Source organism: Polyodon spathula, chromosome 1, assembly GCF_017654505.1.
Source record: "Polyodon spathula isolate WHYD16114869_AA chromosome 1, ASM1765450v1, whole genome shotgun sequence".
Taxonomy (NCBI): domain Eukaryota; kingdom Metazoa; phylum Chordata; class Actinopteri; order Acipenseriformes; family Polyodontidae; genus Polyodon; species Polyodon spathula.
The window spans coordinates 51,758,755-51,781,594 of record NC_054534.1 but is presented as its reverse complement, the minus strand read 5'-3'; the positions used below and the strand labels follow the sequence as shown (position 1 = coordinate 51,781,594).

At 39.1% G+C, this 22,840-nt stretch overlaps 1 pseudogene; it reads right to left on the bottom strand.

The window, feature by feature from the left end:
* Nucleotides 1–336: 336 nt before the first annotated feature.
* LOC121321219 overlaps nt 337–22,840 on the bottom strand; it is an 86,275-nt pseudogene continuing 63,771 nt past the window's right edge.

Below are 22,840 nucleotides of genomic sequence, written 5' to 3'. Positions count from 1 at the left end.
ACAGAAAGCCCCATAGGCTAACATTGGTGCATCTCCGGACCGGCAGTGTTCCCTTGGCAGGGGATTCAGAGATTGAGGGAACACACATGGACTAAGAAAAGGGACTGGGGGCCCAGGGCAGGAAATTATTATACATTATTGTATTTTTGTTGACAGGCAGAGTGTTGCCGTGTGTGTTGTGAGCACTATATCCAATAAAATATTGTCGTTCTGGATCAAAACTACAGTCTCCTGTCTGATCTTTTCAAACTCTACATTGTTCCTGAAAACTACACTGGTGCTCAGAAGTGGGACAGCGCAAATGTTGTGGAAAGTGAAGAGGGAGCCAGAGGAGGGCTACCGGTACCGACGCTGACTGGGTGGAGGGCGACAGAAGTGGGAGGCGCTTTCTGAGAGTGGCTGTGGGAGCAGTTCGGTGAGCTGCAGATAGTGGATCCAGTAGGCACCACCAAGAAGGGAGCTGGCAAAGAAGTAGCACAGAGCTGGACAGCCAGCCGGAAGCAGCCGAGAGCAGAGGCAGAGTGAACGGGAAAAGAGCGTGGTGAAGATAATCAGGTTCGATGGGGCTGGCAGCTGGGAAGCATTCCAGGTGCAGCTCGAGTTGATGGGCAGTCTGCACGGCTGGGATGAGGCGGAGAAGGCAAGCCATCTGACCAGGGCACTGAAGATGGGATGCACAGCTAGTCCTATTGAACCTTCCTCCGGACTACTCGGGGAGCTATACAGCAATGAGCAAGGCTCTCGCACAGCGCTTTGGGAGCCTGGCTGACCCGAAGGGACTGAAACTCCAGCTACAGTGTCACCTGCATTAGGCGGGGGAGAGCCTATCTCCCCAAAGTAGTTGCTCTTGCACAGGCACTTACCACCAGCAAAAACCAGCACTCCAGCTGCTGGTGCCATCTCTGCTGGAACAGTGGACAACCAGGACACATGTGGGCACAATGCCCAACAGCAGCCACCCCGCAGCGGGTTCAAGAACCCAGACAGCTGCAGGGAAATGACCCAGGGCTCGCATAGACAGGGAACCACGGGTTCACACCCAGAACCCCTGCTGGACTAACAGCAGCCAACAGTACAGCTGGGGGAGCAAGGCTGTGTCCCTCCAGAAGCCATTGACAACCCATCCACATGCCACAACCGGCCACTATAATTGGGAGGGGTCCAACAGCACAGCACAGAAGGAGCTGACACCTGCCCACCTGGTGCAGCATGACATCGAGACCGGGGACACAGCACCAGTCAAGCTGCATCCTCGCCGACTACCTCTGGCCCGTCAAGAAGCAGTGGACAAGGCCAAAAAAAGTCCAAAGAAAGATAGCAAATGGTGGTTTTGTGTGGACTACCAACAGCTGAACGAAGTCATCCGCAATGACTCCTACACCTTGCCCAACATTTATGAATCCTTGGACACGCTGGATCTCAAAAGCAGATAGAGCTTGCCTCTACAGCCCAGCCTAAGATAGCCTTTTCCACCGGCTGAGGGCTATAGCAGTTAAAGGTGATGTCGTTCGGACAGTCAAATGTGCCCGCCGTGTTCAGGTGGCTATGGAGAGGGTGTTGAGTGCTGCCTGATGTACTTGGATGATTTGCTAGTATACGAGCCAACCTTCGACGAGGCTTTACGCTCCCTGTGTGAGGTACTATAGCACCTGGAGACAGTCGGCTTCAAGCTACACCCAGAGAAGTGCTGGTTGATGCAACAGGAGGTCAGCTTCCTGTGACAAAGAAGATCAGCGCAGTCCGGGACTGTCCCGTCCCTGCCGACAAACGCCAGGTGTGTGGGTTCCCGGGGCTGGGAGATAAGGTGGCAGGTGGTGTTCCTGGACTAAAATCGACAGTCTTTCTTTCAGGCCCATCACGGCACCTTGGCTGCAGGACACTATGGAGTTGTGGAGCCCCTATGACAGACCCAGCAAACATTCTACTAGGGGCGCGGATGCAAAGATGTAGGGGACTATTAACAGCGCTGCTACACATGCATGGCATGGAAAGGGCCCCCAGGCTGAGAGCCATACTCCAGCAGTTTCCAGTCTGCGGGCCCCTGGAAAGAGTGGAGGTCAATATTATAGGGGAACTACTACATCCTGGTTGCCATGGATTATTTTACAAAGTGGCTAGCACCTACACCATCCCCGAGCAGGAGGCAGGGAGAGTAGCAGACCATCCGGAGTGCCACAGGAGCTGCATTCAGATCGGGGTCGCAACTTTGAGTCCTGGGCCGAGGTTGCACAAGTTCTTACTTAGCTTAATTAAAAGCATAAATCTTTACTAACACTGATTTCACTGGTTGCACCAGCTATGATAGATATAAATGAAGACTAGTTGTTGCTTAACATTTACGTATACCTTTAGGGAGGTGTAAGCTGTTAGTAGAATCAACAAACAAATTGACACGGTAACTTTAGCTGCGGGAGCTTCTCTTTGAAGATGATTTTGTTCATAGTTTTCGTCATCAGCGAATCCTGCGAAACCACATACATCCTCTTCATAATTAGGACATCCTTTTTTAATCCTATTAGATTGTGAAGTTTCTTATAAAATTGAATAGGATAATAAAAATCATATAGGAATAATTTTAAAGTTCCTATATGATCCAATAGGAATTCTTTCAATTTCTGAAGTATTCCTATAAAATTTCCAACAGGATTTTTTCACCAGTGTTATATTTTAATGTATAATTAAATATCTACATTTATTATCCGTAATGGCTCAGAGACACAGAACATTAATTAATATTATTAAAGTTATATTAATAAATAATTTATAAACTTTCCTAAAACTTTTTAAAATTTTTTTTAATATTTTACACCATATATACGACATACACAAAGGTTTACACAGTACCTTACACCGACTGACAGCCTCTCGCCTTCACACAGACTGACCAGTACAAAATTTTGGTTCCTGTTAAATACCTGCCTGCTAGTCACAGGCAGGCGCCACCAATTAAATTAAATAAAAAAAATACACTGTGCAAACACAGCCACACCCACATTCCTCTGGTAGGGACAGAAAATGACGTCTGACGACCGTGGAGTGATGTCTGTGGTTTCAGGGGAGCGGTATAGGGGACCAGGCAAACAACTGTGCCTGGTGGTGCATCGAACTGGGATTTAGGCCCAGTGGAACGAGGTCCAGACACAACGGCTTTGTTTTTCCTTAAATTATTCCACGGGACTGTTAACCCATCTACCAGTTACAAAACACTTTTATCACACAAAGGTTTACAGTACCTTACACTGACTGAGAGCCTCTTGCCTTTACACAGACTGACCAGTACAAACATTTGGTTCCTGTTTTAAATATCTGCCTGCCAGTTATAGGCAGGTGCCACCAATTAAATCACATTAAACAATTACACCTGTGACAGTGCAACCACAGCCACACTAATATTTTACCAGAATTATCCCTATCCCTGCCAACCACCAATATTTTTTTTTTCCAGGCAGGGATTTGCCCTGCCACAATATATATTGTGAAAGATCTTCTCTGTTAAGGCTTGTTTGTCCTAACCTAACTCTGTCAAGGAACATTAACTAAACTTTTCCCAACCCTCTACTACCATGGGACCGCTAAGTTATTTACCTGTTTCAAAACCCAGTTGAATACTATTGTAACTTGCACACACAGTACAATTAACAGTTGTCGAATAGTACTCACTGTAACTCACGAACTTCACACAAACTTCACAAAACTTCATAACCGACCACCAACACATACAGAGACAAGTTTTTATGTACACTAATTTCAAACACTTAAAACAATAATACAATCATTTCTGGGGCCTATAGCCTGTTAGACTATGGTCATGACACCTCTCCCCTGCACTACAAAATTACACCACACTCACCATGAATCCCTAGCAAACAGGCAGATAGATAGATAAGCTGGATTTTTATAAAGGACACAATCATGAAGTACGAAAAAAAAAGTTTGTACTCGCAGCATCCCGAGTAACAAAAAGGCGATGACTTAATTTTAATCAACTAATCTCTAAAACTGAACATTCTTTACATTTCCATGAAGTTATATGTTTACTTTCGTGAGTTTAAAGGTTGCGTCCGTAAGTGTTTATTCAGTGGACGTTTTAACATAACGAGAAGGGTCTAACCATAGCGATAAAGCCCTCTTATGGGGGTTCTATTGCTATTAGGAAATGGATACGTTAAAAAAATAAAAAATAAATAAAATAAAAAAATGCAGTTTTTTGTTTTATCATGATTTTATGCAGCGCACATTTTTGTTGCTAATGTAATGAATACAAACTTGTTCCTCATTATTCTGCTTAATGCCGTTTGCTCAGAATTCCATCTGAGAAATCCTAGCCTTCACGCTTCTTGGGTATTTCCAATTGCTAGAAGTAATAATAATAAAAAACTTTACTTACATGGAGCTGTTTTTCAGTTAAGCTACCTCGTAGAGAAAAACAAACCTGGTTTGTGAATTGTTTGTAAAACGTTTAAAGAATAAAAGTACAGCAAACTTACTATTTTTAGTGCAAGTTCGTGTATGTGTGCAAGTTTCAATATTTAAGTTAACGTTTGGTGCCAACATTTATTAGCAAAATAAATAAAATAAAACGTTTTAGTAATTAAAATATCTAGTTATCTGCAGCATATGTAAATCCCGATCGTGCTGTTTGTTCAGGAACTGAACACTTCAAAGTGATATGTTTAAATACAGTTGCTGAAAATAATCAGACTGCGTAATTGTTTGATTTTAACTTGCCATTCAAACTAGAGACTAGTGGTTACAGTATTGTGGTTGTTGTATTGCCGCTGACAGCAAACCCTACTCACGATTATTTATTTTACTTAATTTGCTGTACTAAATTTAAATAGACAGATAGCGAGGAAGCAGATAGTGTACAATGACAGACAACATTCAGAGAGCTTGTACAAGAACGGATAATTTTCTTTCAACAAGCACAAAGAAAACACCTATTTTCATGTGAACCTGATGAAGAAAGGGTAGTGTCGAAACGCTTTGTTTGTTTGTTTTTATAATCATGTTTTTAAATTAATAGATTTTTTTTTTTTTGAAGAAAATAAACGGCAGGAGTTAAATAATGAATCATTTTGAACCAAGATGACAAGAGTGCGACCATGAATGTCTCCTTGGTAAGTAGTCGTAGTATAGTGGTAGTAGCAGTATTCGCTCTGAAGCACCATTCAATGGTGTAAAATGTAGATCCGTGGAGACGCTGTTAATAAATGGTTAAAAGGATAACAGTTAGCTGGTTACGGAGGAGAAGCAGCAATGGGAATGTTTATCAATTAGCTGAGCTTGACAATAGAAGGCTGGCAGTGGTCTGGTTTGAGGTGTTGAGCGTCTGTATTGAAACACGCGCTGTCAGCTGGTGAGCGCGCAGTCCTACTCAGTTCCCTAAGGACGTGGTTTTGAAAGTACAAACTTCCAAGCCCTGCCAGAATTAAAATGAACAAAAATAACCTTCAGTGTATCACTTTCATTAGCAATGGTCTATTTGAGCATCATTGTTTGCAATAATAATAATAATAATAATAATAATAATAATAATAATAATAATAATAACAATGTTTCGTGTTTCGCCTATGAACAGTAAAATGCAGTTCAATACATACACACAATACTTTTTAGCATCTGCTGTGTCAGTCTTTAACAAGTTATGATCTATACCTAACCAAAACCATAAAGACCAAAAGTTGGTTGATTTTAATACTTTAAAGATTAAGTTTTGCAACCGATTGTGCTCTTCAGGTATTTAATTCTTTAGCTCAGAAGTTTGCAGAAACAGCTGTTTGTGTACATTTAGGACCATTGGTATTTAGGTTACCAAGTATTATTTACACACACACACACACAGTGGGTGTTAACTACACACTATCTTACTTTAACTATTCTGTTTGCGTGTTGATTTATTTATTTTTCTTTACAGTTTGGGTTAACTTCTTGTGATGTCACATTCACCGAATTAAAATGCTAGTGCATTTGTTATTTGAAAACGACGCTATATAAGCATGTCTCTGCTTTCTATCGTTTGCTGTTAGGTGGCGCCTGTGCAGTAGTTTTTCCTGGAGCCGAACTCACCTCAATGTAAATGCCAGCTACCCCGGGAAGGAAACCAGCCAGACACTGCTTGGAATTTGCTTTATTCCAGATAATGCAAGTGTTTGTGGAATAAATTTGACAGAAGGTAAGTTCGAGTTCGGTATAAAGTTAATGCATTATTTTTTTTTTATTTTTTTTTTAAATGTACAGTTAAATCTAATTTAGATTTAAAAAATACAAGCAGACACAAATTGACAAAAACTCAAAGAGATGTGCATTTCGTCGACCTATTGTAAATTACATAAAGCAAGGAACGATATCTAATTTGACTTATTTATTTGCTGAATGTCGCAACATGTTTTAAAACATCGTTAATGCCTCCCATGGCGGAACCAAACTGCGTAGCCTAAGGTGTTTAACGGCGCTTCATAAATAAATAAATAATGCTAGGAAGCCCAGTTCCTGTCATGTAGCCTAAATGCTATCAATTACACTTTTTACTGTAGAATGTGTGCGACTAAATTGATTTGAGATTTTATATATGACTAAATATATATATATATATATATATATATATATATATATATATATATATATATATATATATATATCGCATATATAATATATATATTGCGTATGTGTTGAAACATGAAAAAAGCCTATGATACCCGTTGGCAACCGATACCTTTTAAACTGTGGATTTTTTTTTTTTTTTTTTTTTTTAATTTAGTGTCATTTTTAAAAGAACAAAGGGGAAGCTGGCAAACAGTTTTTAGAAAAATACAAATAAAAACAACAAGTATGCACCCAACAACTTTTTGTTTTTGTTTTTATTGGAACACATTTTTAGGCTGTAGAATCATCCCAGTTTTTTTCAGTTAATAATTGAAGTTATTCGATAAACAATGTTTTTTTTATTATTATTATTTTGATTTCTAAAGCAAGCTAAACGAACTGCGACTACAAGTCGTCTGCTTACAGACTGCAGAGTAATCCTATTTTTGGTCAATATGGCGAAAACTGTGGAATTTTAGATTATATAATTTGATAACAATGCAATAAAAAGCAAGATTGAAAAACAAGACGGATACATGAAGTAGCCTAGGCTAAAGACTTTGTCGTACATTTGTGACAGATTCCTATATGCTCGATGCTAAGTCAATATAAGACATGCCAAAAACAGCCTGTTCCAACTGTTAACGCTAGCATATTTACTTCCTTTTTGCATTTTCGTTTTTTAATTTTCACTTTGGATTAAATATCCTAAATATAATTTTGAGACGCGTATTACGCAATGAAACTGAAATTAAACTGTCACAAACTAGTCGTTTTTTATATTAAATGAACAACCTGATTAGTTCATGCACTGATTTTTAAAGTCTGTTTATTAGTAATTTTATATAATGCAAAACACATTAAGGCTCTACAGAGAACATACATTTCTCAATACAATTAACTTTAGCTGGGGGAAAACATTGAATAATGACTATACCTTGGTTTACCTTATTTTAGTTTAGCATGGTGAATTTGCACATGAACGTTTCAGTTGTACCATGCTTTCCCCATGGTTACAGTATAGACTGCAATGGTTTGTAATGGTTTACTATATGCTTTATCCGCTGTGCTTTACCATGCTTTCACTATGTTTACTACACTTTACTAGGTTGTAACAGCACTCAACTATTTCTCCATTTGCCTATTTTTCATGTATTATATTTTTAGATATGCCTGACAGGTTTGAGGTATGGGTTAGGGTTAGTTTTCAGGTATGTCTTGATTTGGGACACAGCTTCAATAACTTTATTGACCACCAGAATACCATCTTTAGTGTGTGTGCGAAAACTATATTATTTTTCAATTAACATAAACAAAGTCAGTTTGAGAAAAGTATTAGGAATACTGCAAACATTATAAAACCAAATATTATGTTGGCAATATTCTATTTTTGGCAACACACGGCAACATTAGCAAATTATGACAATACATAATTATTATGAAAAATGCTATTTTCTGAGCACTGTCCTGTTCCACGGCGCATGTGCAGTGAATACAGTTACTGTTGATCACATGTCATCGATGATAATATCTATTGACAGCTTTCGGAAGCGGGTAACGGGACATTTAAAAGCTATATCATAGCTAATACATTTTATTACTATTTTTGTGTATGTTAATTACTTTTGAAATCATTTTATAATAAATACAGATGAACATTACCTTTTTTTTACCTACTTTGTCCAAGTAGCTACCGGTAGTTTGTTTACTGTACTATACTGCTGCGTCTTGATAATATTTTATGTTGTAAAGATATGTATTTTTAAACTAACCGGTGTTACCGGACTGTTAAATGATTTAATCAATACGCTTCTACCGAACAAGAGACTACTCAGAAAATAGCATTTTTCATATTACATACTGTTATAATTTGCTAATGTTGCCGTTTTCTTCAAAAGGCCTTGGGCAAATGTGAAATCTACTTAAAAATTTGTATGCCTTTTTTTAACATGGCGAAAACCAGCAACATTTCTTATGCCTGCGTTGACTCTCCATAGGTACTTTTTTTATACCACAATGCTTTGCGCTTAGTGAGATGGAAGTCTCTATTGAAAACACTATGTAACACAATCTTTGTTCCTGGGTAGTAAGTGTTATTTCCTAATTGCTTATGCCTCAAAAGTATAGAAAATGGCTATTATTCCCCACAGACTTTGCTTTTGTAACCAGGACAGTGATATTTTGAAATGTACCTATTTCCAAAGAGAAAACGGGCGAATTTGTGTCTTTTTGTTCACATAAAGTCAGAAAAAAACAACATATGAATCCAAATTAACATGTATCTATACTAAAGTAATACAAAAATGACTACAAAAGATTTAGAAATGAGTAGTTTTTTGAGATTTACGATTATACTGTAAATCACTTTCACGAATCAGCCCCCAAATGTAGTCTCCCATCATGTTCTTGTTATACTGTCCTTGGTAGCGGCGTTCAAAGTCCAGTATATCCTGGTGGAAGCGCTCGCCTTGCTCCTCCAAGTACGCTCCCATGTTCTCCTTGAATTTATCAAGATGAGCATCAAGGATATGGACTGAGGGACATTCTACAGCCCATTGTGCCGTAGTTCTTCACCAGTCTCAACCAGCTCCAAATAGTTTTCGGCGTGATTGCCCAGGAAGCTCCGAACCACTGCGACAAAGCTGTTCCAAGTCGCTTTCTCCTTACTAGTGAGCTTCTTGGGGAATTCCAGGATTTTCTTTATCTGTGGTCCGACGAGGACACCGGCTTTGACCTTTGCCCCAGACAGCTTAGGGAAGAAGTCTTGAAGGTACTTGAAGGCTGCCGACTCCTTATCTAGAGCTCTGACAGATTGTTTCATAAGGCCCAATTTGATGTGCAGTGGTGGCATCAGCACCTTCCGGGGGTCCACCAGTGGCTCCCACTTGACGTTGTTCCTCCCCACAGAGAACTCGGTCCGCTGTGGCCAGTCCCGCCTGTGGTAGTGTGCCTTGGTGTCCCTGCTGTCCCAAAGGCAAAGATAGCAGGGAAACTTGGTAAAACCGCCTTGGAGACCCATCAGGAATGCCACCATTTTGAAGTCTCCTAAGACCTCCCAGCCATACTCATCATACTTCAAGGAGTCCAGCAAGGTCTTGATGCTGTTGTAATCCTCTTTGAGGTGCACTGAGTGAGCCAGGGGAAGAGACGGGTACTTGTTACCATTATGGAGCAGCATGGCTTTGAGGCTCCTGGATGAGCTGTCAATGAAGAGGCGCCACTCATTCTGGTTACAGGCGATTCCGATTGCCTCGAACAGACTGGTCACATTGTGGCAGAAGCAGAGCCCATCTTGACGGGTGAAGAAGCTGGAAAAAGGTTGGTGACGCTTCCTCTGATCTGTGACTTGCACACTTTCATCCAACAAGTTCCACTGCTTGAGCCTAGACGTCAAAAGCTCAGCATTGGACTTGGTGAGACCAAGATCTCTAATCAAGTCGTTGAGGTCTTTTTGGTTGGGGTAGTATGGGTTTCTCTCCTCAGCTCCACCTCTGAAATTGTCATCTGGATCTACAACGTCTTCCTCGCTCTCTGACTTGCTGCTCTCTTCTAAAGACGGCTGCTCTCTCTCCGGAGGAGTGGGTACGGGGAGCTCATGGCAGTGTGGCACCGGGGTGATGGATGAAGGAAGGTCCGGATACGTGATAGCAGGTGCATTCTTGCCAGTCTGACATTTGGAAGGGTCCACCATGCAGAAGTAGCAGTTGCTTGAGTGGTCAGTGGGTTCCCGCCAAATTCTTGGGATAGCGAACTTCATGGATCTCTTTTCCCCTCTGTACCATCCTACAAAAATACATTTATTTCACCCATGACTAATGTGTAAGAGATTCTCACAACATTTTTCATATATGATATTTTTTCAATAACACTGAAAATTGTAAAACATTTTAAAATTAAAAACTTTTACAATTTTAAAAATTTTAACAAATTTTATAACATCGAGCAACAATTGTCCATCTTACCTTCCAGAGTTTTTTTGCAGTGCTTGCAGGTGAAATGAGGTGCCCAGGGTTTGTCTTGATCCCCGACAGGCATGCCGAAATATGCCTTGTAGGCCTCACACATCTTAGCAGATGCTTCCACGGAGTACTTTTTCGCTCTTGTCTTGATAAATTGGCCGCAGACATAGCAAAATGCGTCTGCCGGATTTGCAGCCTCTTGATGCCATCTCAGAAAAATGCAGATATGCAGCTGGAACTAAACTGAACTGGTCGGCTTAAGGCCCCTGTATTTATACTACTATTTATATTACTGGAAAATTCTAGAAAGTTCTAGAAGTTACTCCAAGTTTACTCAGCACTGAATCTAACTGGAATGTTCTGGAAAATAGGTAAATTTCAAAATATCACTGTCCTGGTCACAAAAGCAAAGTTTGTTTGGAATAATAGCCATTTTCTATACTTTTGAGGCATAAGCAATTAGGAAATAACACTTACTACCCAGGAACCAAAAAAATAATAATAATAATTTGTTACACGGTGAAATCAACAGAGTCGAGTATCTTGTTGAATAGAATATATTTTGAAACGCCCTTCTAAATGTTATTGGCTGAAGCAGTTTTGAGTGAGCTGGATTTTCATTGATTAAAATAGTAGTGTGTGCTCCCATTGGCTAGAAAGATTGCAGTGTTTTCGGCACAGTGCGAGATTGACAGTTGGAAGTTTGTCTGTTTGTTGGGAAGTTTGTTTAGTTGATTGGAAATTTGCAGGTCTGTACTACCTTTCGTATTAATGAATTGACAAATTAATTAATTAATTATTAGATGAATTAACAAATACTTTTATAAATTATTGTATGAATTGACAAATTTATGGACGAATTCCAGGACAAATTGACCAATTCACGAATTGACAAACGAATTGACAAATTAATGGCTGGATAGTTTTGGTAGAAATGGCACTCCACAGAATTTGGTTCCCCTTAAAATTCAGTGTGTCCTGCTAATTGTGTGCATGTGAGAGCTGTTTTTTTCCAGCCAGTGCACATGCTCGGCTGATTCTGTTAAAGCGGGTTCACGGCGATTGAGCAGCTCCTGTGGTAACGCACAGCAGCTGCCATGAATCAGCAGCTCCTGAGAGAAACACGCAACGAACTCCATACTTTTTAAACAATGCATCAAAAACACACATTGAAACATTGAAAAAGTAAGTTAAAAAATGATCACATTAAATCGACAAGTCAGTAATGCAAATTATTATTATTATTATTATTATTATTATTATTATTATTATTATTATTATTATTATTATTATTATTATTATTATTGTAATATCTGCACTTTCTAAGTAAACGTCCAGAGCTGGCAAGCCTATAAAACATACGCTTATATATGTGCTCTTTCATGATGAGTACTCATGTCTTTGTAAATTTGCCGTGTTTGTAATTCTGCCATTGATTGATGTTTGAATTGTGTTCTGTATTTATATTTTTCTTCAGTTGCTTGTACTCTCTGATGAAGGCAAAGCTGGCCGAAACGTCAGTACTCTCTTTTTGTATGCAACAATTAATAAAATAGTGTCCTTTATTTATATCATGTGTTTCTTCTGTTTTATATGTATTTCCATCATTTGTATTTATTTGTTTTAATTGTAATATCTGTGCTTTCTATATAAACACATATCTTTGTACATTTGCCATCACACTGTTCACGTTTGGAATCACTTATTTGCATGCGATAGTGAAACATGTTTATGTATATGTAGGCTGCAATATACAACATATCCAGCTGTGAGAAATGGTTCCCCCTTGGTTTTTCAATACAAGAGTCCTATTATAGGCTATGCAGTGTTTATAAATGCCTGCTGAGACATCAGGAGTGGACAGTGTGCATGTTACATTTCCAAGTGCCCTAAAAGGCACACTTCCTAGGAGTACCATTTTTCACAGCTGCAATGCACAGCACTTCCAGCCGTGGTTTGTCACATTATTGTCTATGCAGTGTGTATAAATGCCTGCTGGAAATATATATACATGTTTCTCTTTGACAAAATGTTTTACCATGGCATACAAATATAAGTGATTTCAAAGATTGTAAGCAGCATTACTCATGAAAGAGTTTATATAAGCTTTATTACAGTAGCTGTGTGTTACCTCAGTAGCTGCTGAATCGCCGTGAACCCGCTTTGACAGAATCAGCAGAGCATGTGTGCTGACTGGAAAAAGATACCTCCGTATGTGTGAATAATTAGCAGGGGGCACTGAATTCTATGGCGAACAGAATTCGATACTACACCTGTTCTGAAGCGCTACAGTGGGCATAGATTGAAAGTCAACATCCCACATGACTGTGTGCCGGACACAGTTGTTCAGCCAGGTACTCAAATGTTTTTTCCATTTACTATCTGAAAATCTTGGGAATTTTTGGTTCAAAAATGCATCACCATGTTGGCGTTCCATTACCCAAGTGGAGCGTTCACACAAGCATTCTTTATATATAGCAAATACCAGCATCCAATGCATTTTCGCTCACTGCTCTTGCCTGAAGAGCTGGACTCTCTTTTAAATATATTGTATCACCTTCTTTGCAATAAAATACACGCTTTACATTGTGCCTGAAGCTCCTGCAATTTGACATGTAACAGGTTGTTACATTGTATAATATAACTAAAAATTAAAAGCAAACAAAATACAGCCAAATTTACTTCATTTGTTTTTATATTTTGTTTGGTTTCCGTTGCCATGAAAGCAATCTGTTGACTGACAGGTTTGGAAGTTGTATTCACATTTTACTGTGTATGGGTCATCTTTATTTATATAGCGCATTTCATAGTGAGCTACCATGAAAAACGCTTTACAAGATATGAGACTAAAGTGTTTGAGCTGTGCATCAGCTGCAGAGTCGCTTACAACAACGTCTCACCCGAAAGGTGGAGCACAAGGAGGTTACATGACTTGCTCAAGGTCACACATTGAGTCAGTGGCTAGGATTTGAACCAAGGACCACCTGGTTATAAGCCAGTTTTTTTAACCAATGGACCACACAGCCTCTTATAACAGTATTATACCGACATAGATTGTGCAATTTCGTGCTGTGTGAATGTTTTTTTTTTTTTTTTTTTTAAATTGAAATGTCTCTGAGATGGCTCAGTAGCGGCATTTGTGTGTGAAAGGTGCCAAACATAAAATGGCAACCCTGTATATCTGTATATTCTGGTCCATATTGCTTTTTATGTACATCTGCATGTGTGGCACAATAGTATGGCTTTTTGGGTAGTTGTGCATATTTATTGTTATCTATAAGATCTCAATCCATCCAGCTGTAGTCTCCCCCTATCAGGCACTTCTGACAGTATGTTTATCAATGAGTAGTTTTTTTTCAAGAATGATTTGAAGCGATAAAGTACAGTAGAAACTTCAAAGTAGAATCCATGTTGTTAGGATCTTTATCTTCTCTTTGTCTTGTTTTCGTATTGCTCTCTTGAGCAAAATGTATCTCTTAATGAATGAAGCAGACACTTTTGTATTAGAATCCCATCAGTCACTGGCTTCTTTAAATTGTAGGCAACTATATAATGGTTTGGTTATAAAACAAGTACTATGGCTCTTTGTTAAAGTTTAAGAAGTGCTCATCTACAAGTGTTTCCAAGGCTGATTTTAAGAATAAAAAGTAAGGTTGTTGTAGATGTCTTGTAACTTGTTTTTGCACACAGTGTATGTTTTGGTCTGGTCAGATAATTTGTATTCCAGTACTGAGGATCTTCTATTGCTTTCCATGCCTTTGTCTGTGGCTGTTAGCCCTTACCCGGGCTGCCAGAATAAGAGTACATAAAATACTGAGTTTTTCCAATTCCACACCCTGCCATAAAACATGTTTTATTTGCATTTCTATGCGGCAGGAGTCTGTTGTATTTGCTGTCTCTTGATAACAATTAAACACTATTAGACAAGCAGGTGTTTTCAAGGATATGAAACCTGTACCTCCAGAATGGATTATCCAGTCTAAAGGCCAGTTAACATTTTATCTGAAAGCATTTGAAGCGCATTGAAAGTGGACTTTATTGTAATATCACATAATATTACATAGTACCTGCCCTATATTGACTGAGAGAAATGTTTTTCCTGTTGCTGATTAACTGATAAACACAGTAAGAAAGTGCATTCTATAAAAACTAAATTATTCATTAATAAATAGCAACTCAGCGGCCAGTATCTCGGCGCGAAAATGAAGTTTGACCCGCGTCTGGTTATTACTTAAAATCTTAGCGTGACATTTTCTGTAGATTTATTTTGATTCTTTGACATATCTTTCCAGTTATTATATCCACTCCCTTTGGCTTCTGCAAGGGTAAATTCATTGTATTTCAAAAGTTTTTTTTTTTTAATTAAAATATAGATACCACAGCAACCAAGGTATATGTACTGCATCTTCACTTTCTCCTCAGGTTACAAATCACATAACCTGGAGTATGTACAACCTGACACATTTGTTATCGTCAAGGGAATTTGCAGTTAAACAAGACACATAAAAAAAACACAGCAAAAAAAAGGGTTATTTTGGTTCTGAGAGGTTCTGAGAGAAACGGATAAATATAATTGGGCTAAACACCCCCAGTTCCTTCCCATAGGGTTAAGGGAAAATGCAGCAATTGTTGCCACTTATGATTGTGGTTTTGGACTAAAAGTTAAAAGAAACTCTGGTCTAAATGTCAAACAAAAATTCCAATCCAGTTAGATTTACCAATGGAGACCCTACCAGTACGAACTACAAGTTGAATATATACTGGCCTAATTTTGAATGTTAAACTGGTACAAACTAAATCCGAGGTAGACTGTTCCACTGGGATCACAACTGTTTGCCTGTGTGGAGAAGCAACCCTGGTGAAAAGGAACCTTTTTATGGAATGGTGTGCATGTGTACTTAAACTGATCTAAGCAGAAACAACATGGAGGAATTTTGCAGAGATGGGTTTGGTCATTTTTCAACTGGCACATGAGCTTCGTAAATTACAACAGTAGTGCTATAATTTACAAAGCTCATGTATACTGCTCCATTCTCCAGCTGGAATCTCTTCTTATAAAATCATACTAGTTTGGAATCCTGTCTTGGCATATATGGTATGTAGAGTTATTATATATGTAAACACGTTAATTTATACAAAGTGAGACTTTTATCAGAGAAGACAAGTACCATGTTAAATATTAACTCAGCTTCTTTGTGAGGTACTTGTTATCTTGCTTCTTTTTTGATACATAGTGCAGTATAGAAAAATAATCAGTAGAAGAGTTTATTGCACCCTGGATTGGATGTGGTTACACTTAAAGGTGTAGAGCCCTGTACATTTTATAAAAAAATACATTTTACGTTTTGAGGAACATCCTTATAAGTCCATGTTAAAAACAATGTTACTGTGAAAGGGTTCTTTCTAAGGATTGTGGGTATTCACTGGGCAAGGACACAGAAATAGTCGCACAGATTTGTTTATAATTACAAAATGTCGTGCTGTGGTACATGGACGTCACTAGGGTACCAACAATGTTATCGCTAATGTGGGAGTAAACATTGTTTTTAAACAGTGTCAACTGTCCTGTGGCAGAGCACAGTTCTGCCCTTTAGAAATTGGCAGGGATGGGGTTAAATTCCCCTACCTGCCTGGGTTCATTGTGTTCAGGTGGCTGGGGTTGATTAGATGATTAGTTTAATTAACGATCAATCAGCGCCCAGCCACCTGACATAAAAGGAGGCCTCTGCTTCTCATTTAGGGAGAGGGAGCTGAGGAAGCAGGTTGGTGTTTTGTTTTGTTTTGTTTTGTTTTGTTTTGTTTTGTTTTGTTTTGTTTTGTTTTGTTTTGTTTTGTTTTGTATCCAGTGAAGGCATTGCCCAGCCTGGAAATTGTTATTTTTGCTTTTTGTCTTGCTTTATTTGTGTTTAAATCCCTTTATTTTGGCCCTTGTGCCCTTTCATTTTTGTGTTTATTTATAATAAAATAGTTATTTTTTTGAACTACAGACTGTCTCTGGGCCTCTATTCACTCGCCAGCCTGCCACATGTCTCAAAACAAAAAACATTAAAACACAGCTAATAAAAAAAGGTGGCCAAGCCTGGGCTGTGCACTATCTCTACTATAAGAAGGGTCCTGCTGTTAAAAGGCTGAATTGAACTATTGGGGATTGGTAACCAGATCCCATAAACTCTCCCTCCTTCCACAAACACACAAGACGTCCTGGTTCATATACCTGGCGATTTCAGCGCTGGCGATCTCGGTATTCACACGACCATTCCAGTTCTGAAGATCCTGAGTCCCACACCCGGTGACTTTGTGCTGTTTCACACAGTCTTGTTTTATTTCGCTGTTATGGTTCAGGCTAGACACCATCATCACTGATCTCTCTCTTGAGCCGAAATGCTGATCCTTCAGTCAGACCTGGATGCACGCTGCAGATGTGCTGGAGGAGGAGAGCAGCCAACCAAACACTGACCGAGCCCTGTCGATCAACTGCCGGTCTGCGCATCTCTGCTGAGCATCCGAGCCGCATGGTAGGAAGTGACAATTATTAATATAAAACGCTAACAAAACACAAACAAAAAATTCATTCCTAGGGCTTCCGTCCTGCCAGTTATCTATTCACAAATCTTTATTTTGTGACTTTTATACATGATTGTGGGAAATCCATTGTAGTTTTAAAATAACGTTTTACTCAAGGTAGTGCTGGTTTATTTAGCTTGATACTATCATTAAAATAAATAAATAAATAAATAACTTTATTTAATGGCAAGTAGAGCCAGGGCCTAGCCTCTGCTGGGGCCCAGACCAAAGACTTTCTACAATATCATACCATTCCTTTATCGTCCATTATCAAAAAATAAAATCAAAAAACTGTTCCCCTGGTGGTTCAAAAATAAACCGTGGCAAAGTTGTACTGTCAGTCAAAACACATATTATCAAATCAGAGCTACGTAGGCGGGACTCAGCGTGAAACTTTATAATAGGTCAGTGTCAATTAAAAAACAAGACTCTTAAATTTACAGGGGGGTGCACTTCTTTCACAGCTGCTGTTTATAAAGATTATAACAAACAGTTTACTAACAAGGTATATAATCACAAATACTTCATACTTCAAAATAAACATAGACCTATCAGTCAACTTTTTAATTCTCTGTGCGAACTCCTATATCACACCCCAATTTTCCACAATAGACTTCTTGCCTGGTAAAAAAAGCGCTCGGTGGAAGTAAGCTAACTTTTTCACAGTTGTGGTAATAAGTACATAACGTACGGTATATTGAATATGCCATCAAAACACCAGTTGGGTTGTTCAAAGCGAGAAAGCCGAAAAGACAGCTAGAAATTTTCCAAAAAGAAGCAGAAAATGCTAAAAAAATAAATAAAAAAGTGTACAGTAAATGGTTTAAAAAAGTGGGCTGACAACAGCAGTGGAAGTATAGTGCGGCAGCGGAACTGCCAACCTCCTTGCATGAAAAATAAACAACAGTTGAGCCAGAGGAAGGATGTGAATCAGAGATATCGGATTTTGGAAATATAAAACAACAGCAAATACAAAGTACTGAATCATGTATTCTAAACCTGGTACCCAGTCAGGCACCTTTATGTGATTTTTATGATCCAGCTACTTGGCCTGACTTTTGTACCAAAAAGCTAAAAGAGTTGAAATCATGAAATGAAACATAAACATGATTTGTACTCATTTTTGGAACAAAACTTCAATTAGATTTATTTTAGGTTGAGGTTTTTTTTTTTTGGGGGGGGGGGGTTCTACTTCACACTTTTGCACCAGGGCCCAGTAAATCCTAGCACCGGTGGTGATGGCAAGTTTTGGGATTTGGTCCATACTCATACTTGTTATGCATTATTTTGATGGGATAGATAACACTATGTAACACAATTTTTGTTCCTGGGTAGTAAGTGTTATTTCCTAATTGCTTATGCCTCAAAATATAGAAAATGGCTATTATTCCCCACAGACTTTGCTTTTGTGACCAGGACAGTGATATTTAAAAATATCACTGTTTCCAATGGGATAATGGGCAAATGTGTGTCTTTTCGTTCACACAAAGTAAAAATACAACAACATATGAATTCAAATTAACATGTATTTATACTAAAGTAATACAAAGATGACTACAAAAGATTTAGAAGTGAGTAGTTTTTCGAGATTTACAATTATACTGTATTTACAGTATAAGACCCCTGGTGTAGATTATAAAGTCTTGTATAATAATGGGGCTGATTATATATATATATATAGATCTGGATACATCCAGTGACTGCTGTGAATAGTGCAGCTGGCAACAAGGGAAAGACCTTGTGACAGCATGGAGAGACAGCTGACAGGAGGAAAGAGATCCCATTGGGGCTGGCAAGGGTTAGCTACCTTGGTCAACAGTATCCAGCTCACTGTTTTCAAAGATAAACAGGATGCTGTAGACACCTGCCCATGGCTTCTAAGAAATTAAAGAGAAAAATACCCCTAGAGTCTGTGAGAGCGAAGGCGGAAGATGGCTCAACGTTGAATAACACGGTTAACGACTTAGGAACGGAAGCGGATATGAGAATGGAGAGTACTTCACAAAAGACTAGTTCAAGATCTGCAGTTAGCAAAGACATGAAACTCCAGGTTTGTTTCTGTGGCTGGATAATGGTCAGGGGTTTGAAGATTCATCAAGGGAGAATGAAATGCTTGAGGGAGAAGGGACAAGGGCCTTGCATTGATCAGTACTTCTTACGAAGTCAGTCGAATGAAGTCCAGCGACAGGAAGCAAACCACAGTCATAGACGTGAGGAGGACTTGCGTGGATACAACTAGTGATGAACCTTGATCCTTGCGAACCCAGTCAGACGAACCAGAGTAAGAAAGAAAAGAACCTCAACGGGCACAAGCCTGGAGTTAAATGGCCAAGAGCTTGTGAGAAAACTGTGTGGGACACAGTAAACACAGATCTCTGTTTTACTTTGGAAAGGTTAAATGGAACAGTTGAAAAGAAGCTGGATAAATTTGGGGACATCATCTACGCATATGGAAGCAAGAGGTTTGGAATTGAAAAAAGGAAGGAAAAAGTAAAAACTATTCCTGGAAAGTCTAGACGGCAGCAGGAGATTGAACGCTTAGTTAGAGAAAGGAGGCAGTTGAGGAAGCAATGGAGAAAAGCAGAACAAAGTCAGAAGGAGGGACTCAATCTGTTACAAAGGGTCATATAAGATAAGCTTGCAACATTACGCAGAGCTGAGCGCCTACTGAAACGCTACAAAAAGAAAGCTTGCGAGAACTAACTTTTATAAAGATCCATTCAAATTTGTAAAGAAGATATTCACTAGTGAGAAAAATGGCAAACTAAAATCATCTAAGTTTGAGTTGGAGGGATATTTGGAGGAAACACATACAGATTCAAAGTCAGGAGCCTATGTCAATTCCTTCATATATCCCACCTATCAATCCAACCAAATACCAAATGGAGGACTGTGCACCTAAGTGGAAAGAAGTAGAGCAAGCTGTGAAAAAAGCAAGGGCATCATCATCTCCATGGCCTAATGGAGTTCCATACAGAGTGTACAAGAGTGCTTCTGGAGTTCTACGAATCCTGTGGAAATTGACGAAAGTGGCATGGGAAAAACAGGTTGTACCAAGAGCATGGCGCCGAGCTGGTGGAGTCTTTATACCAAAAGAAAAAGATTCTACAAGCATCGGTCAGTTTCGTCCTATTTCCCTATTAAAGTAGAAGGCAAGATTTTCTTCAGCATTGTTGCTCAGAGATTGTCAACCTACCTATTAAAGAACTGCTTCGTTGACACTTCAGTACAAAAAACAGTCTGGCAACAAATTCAATCAGCAAAAAAGGAGAGGAAGGAACTCCATGTGACATTCCTGGATTTGGCTAATGGATATGGTTCAGTGCCACATGAACTTCTTTGGGCAGCATTTGATTTGTTCAGTGTACCGATGACAATAACAAATTTAGTGAAAGCCTACGTTGGAGATTTGCAATTTAGTTTTTCAACTTCAGAATTCAGCACTACATGGCAATGCCTAGAAGTTGGAATAATAGCAGGATGTACCATTTCTCCACTGGCTTTTACCATGGCAATAGAAGTAATTATTAGGGCATCAAAATGGGTAGTGGGAGGAGAGTGCTTGGCTTCTGGAATGCGACTACCACCAATTTGAGCATACATGGATGACATGACAACCATGACTACAACAGTAGCCTGCACTAATCAGTTATTGGGCAAATTAACCAATAACATTGAATGGGCATGAATGCAGTTCAAGCCCACTAAATCAAGGAGCATCTCTATAATTAAAGGTAAAGTAGCAGATAAAAGGTTCTAATTTAATGGTGAGGAAATACCAACAGTGTATGAGAAGCCAGTGAAAAGTCTAGGAAGATGGGGATCTAAAGGACACAGTTCGTGTGGGAGAAGTTAGACAACAAGCAGTGGAAGGGTTGAAGAGCACAGGCAGCAGCACTTTACCAGGCAAACTGAAACTCTGGTGCTTTGTTTGGTCTACTGCCAAGACTGTTGTGGCCACTGACAGTGTACAAGGTTTCCTTGACAACAGTTGAGAAGCTGGAAGCTTTAATCAGTTTATACATCAGGAAATGGTTGGGAGTTCCACGCTGCCTCAGCAGAGTGGGACTTAATGGTAAAGGAATACTGCAGCTACCGATCTCCAGTTGATCCCCGGAGCCAGCATCGCAGCTGTTGTGTGTGCTGATCCGCTGGGGAGGCAAAATGAGCTGATCCCTGGAGGCATCAACACCAGACAGAAGGATATCTACATCATCAGATGGAAAACAACTAAAATGGATGGAGATGCAGATGGATCACATTAGTTTACTGCACAGCTACATCTTAGTTGGTGCTTATCTTGGCGAGAGCCGAGTTCAAATCAGCATGAAGCTTAACATCTACTCTCATGTAATGGAAATCCATAATATATATATATATATATATATATATATATATATATATATATATATATATATTATATACACACACACACAGTGGCTTGCAAAAGTATTCAGACCCCTGACCAATTCTCTCATGTTACCGAATTACAAATAGATCATTGAAATTTCGTTCTGTTTGATATTTTATTTTTAAACACTGAAACTCAGAATCAGTTATTGTAAGGTGACATTGGTTTTATGTTGGGAAATATTTTTAAGAAAAATAAAAAACTAGTTATTGTGTTCTTTGGGTGATGCGCTGTGTTGGGTTTTCACCAAACATAAAGCTTTGCATTTAGTCCAGAAAATTCCATTTTAGTTTCGTCAGACCACAAAACTTTTTGCCACATGGTTACATAATTTCCTGAGTGTTTTTTTACATACTTCAAACAGGATTCAAGGTGGGCTTTCTTGAGTAATGGCTTCCTTCTTGCCACCCTACCATACAGGCCAGATTTGTGGAGTGCGGAATATTGTTGTCACATGCACACTTTGACCAGTGTTGGCCATAAAAGCCCGTAGCTCTTGCAAATTGTCTTGCCATTGTCCTCTTGGCAGCCTCTCTGATCAGTCTCCTTCTCGCTCAGTCATCCAGTTTGGAGGGACGGCCTGATCTAGGCAGGGTCTTGGTGTTGCTATACACCTTCCATTACGTAATAATCATCTTGACCGTGCACCAAGGGATATTCAGGGTATTTTTTTTATACCCATCCCCTGATCTGTGCCTTTCAACAACTTTGTCCCGGAGTTGTTTTGAAAGCGCCTTGGTGCTCATGGTTGAGTCTTTGCTTTGAAATGCACTACCCAGCAGAGGGAACCTACAGGAACCGCTGAATTTATCCTGAAATCATGTAAATCACTACAATTTAACACAGGTGGAGGCCACTTAACTTGGTGTGTGATTTTGAAGGTGATTGGTTACACCTGAGCTAATTTAGGATTGCTATTACAAAGGGGGTGTACACTTATCCAACCAAGCTATTTCAGGTCTTATATTTTAATTAATTTTTTACAAATTTCAAGAATATTTTTTTCACTTGGAAGTTGTGGGGTAGGATGTGTAGATAAATGAAAAAAAGCTATCTTAATGCATTTTAATTCCAGGCTATAAGGCAACAAAAAGAGAAAATATTGAAAGTAGGTGTAGACTTTCTACAGGCACTGTATAATCAAGAGACAAGAGGCCTGTTGGTAACAGAGCAAGGTACTGTGTAAAACTTTTGTGTGTGAAATAATGTGTAAAAAGTGTTTTGTGATGGGAAAACGTCTTAGCCGTACGATGTAGTGAGAAACGGGAGAAAAAGTGTAGTTAGAACTGTAGGAAGTTATGTTTTTATTTTATTTCTTTTT